The 1,551-nt window shown below is 67.4% G+C and overlaps 1 protein-coding gene across 2 annotated transcripts in view; it reads left to right on the top strand.

Annotated features, from left to right (window-relative positions):
• Window positions 1-268: 268 nt before the first annotated feature.
• ENTPD6 (ectonucleoside triphosphate diphosphohydrolase 6) overlaps window positions 269-1,551 on the top strand; it is a 26,896-nt gene continuing 25,613 nt past the window's right edge. For both annotated transcript variants that reach the window (XM_062203776.1, XM_062203775.1), the window contains exon 1: window positions 269-367. The gene's annotated coding sequence lies outside the window, so the exon portion shown is untranslated. The remainder of the gene's footprint in view (window positions 368-1,551) is intronic.

Here is a 1,551-nt window from a genome sequence, read left to right as displayed (position 1 = left end):
CACAAGGCTGTGAAGGTTAAGGGTCACCCAAGCTAGGCATGACCAGGGCTGGGTCCCTGGGGAAACGCTGATACAGAACTCCTAGAGTCCGGACGCCCATGCGCTCGAGAAGGCGACAAATACCAACGCCTCAGAGCCAGGGGACGCCCGCTACGCAGGCATGCGCAGTCGGGCCCGCTACGCCCGCCACTGCGCCTGCGCCGCCGGACTCTTGAAGCCCCGCCCCTCTGGTGACGCGGTCGCGCGCGTGGGCGGGGCCGAGCTCCCGGGCTCCCTCGGTGACGCCGGCGGGGACCGGAGAACCGGCGTCGCGTCTGTGGGCCGCCTGCTGCCGGGGCGCCGCGCACTTGCGTGGGTGGAGCACACGGTAAGCTCCCGCGGGTGGGCCTCCCTCGGGCCTGCAGTCGGGACCGCCGCAGACGCGCCGGAGATGCGCGGGGCGCGAGGCCCGCGCGGCCGGGCAGGTCCCCTGCGCCGAGCGACAGCTCCCGGGGCTGGCACCCCGCCGCCCACGCCTGCTGCCTTCCCGTCCCGGCTCCGCTGGTCCTGGCTGGACTCCGGGGCTCGGCGTGGCGCCTGCCCTTGCGGAGTTCATTCATTCTGCCTGAGGCCGCGGGGCCGGGCCTACAGGCCCCTCCCCTCCCGGCCGGGGAACCAGGCTGGATGGACAGCACTGGAGCTAAGGGCATGGTCAGCCCCAGCGGGGAGGCCCGGAGACCGGCATTGCCGGTCTGGACTGAGCCTGCGGGGGCTGGGGGCCGGGTTTTGTTGTAAATGCAACTGTGCAGGTTGTGGGGGGGGGGGGCAACTGGAGTTGCAGGGTGGGCAGGTGGGTAGGGCCCGCTCACCCTGGGTAACAGTCACCAGGGAGTGACTGGTCACTAAGACGCTCCCTCCGGACACCGTGTTCCAGGGTGGTCACGCATCCCACGTGGTCCCCGGTGGGGAATGTGATGGCCAGGGCTCCCTGCCACCCACTCTGCAGAGCTGCTTAGCAGGCCAGAGGGGGTGTGGTGGTGTCATTCTGGAAAAATACACAGCAGACGTGGCCGCTCTTGCGGCTCCTGGGAAGGGCCAGTCGGCCCTTGCCACGTGTCTGTCCCAGGTGGTGCTGGGGAAGAAGCCAAGCCGAGGCCTGGAGGTGCCCTCTCCTGCCACCCTGCTGTGATAGGCACACAGCAGGTGGCTGGCAGGGCTGAGTCATGAGTGGATTGGGCCAGGAAGCTGGGGGAAGTCCATTTTAACTTTCCAGGAGCGTGCCTGGTGGATTATTGAGGAGCTCTAACCCTGGGTGGTGCGGCCCAGGTCTGTGGTCCTCCTGACCCTGGCATGCAACTGAACACTTGGAAGAAACTGGCTGGCAGACCAGGCAGGCTCCAGTGCACGGTGCATCGGGCTTGTGTTCTCGAGGGTCTGCCTGCCTGAAAGAGCTAGCCAGGGGACAGGGGACAGCTTCGACGCTGCCTTGGGCTGAAGGAGCCCAAGCCTCTGTTTACCTCCAAAACCCTCCTTCCTGGCCTGGCTGCACTTCTTTTCAGCCCTGCCTTCACT

This window comes from Lepus europaeus, chromosome 10 (genome assembly GCF_033115175.1).
Source record: "Lepus europaeus isolate LE1 chromosome 10, mLepTim1.pri, whole genome shotgun sequence".
Lineage (NCBI taxonomy): Eukaryota > Metazoa > Chordata > Mammalia > Lagomorpha > Leporidae > Lepus > Lepus europaeus.
The sequence above is the reverse complement of the archived record's forward strand: the minus strand, read 5'-3'. Positions and strand labels throughout refer to the sequence as shown.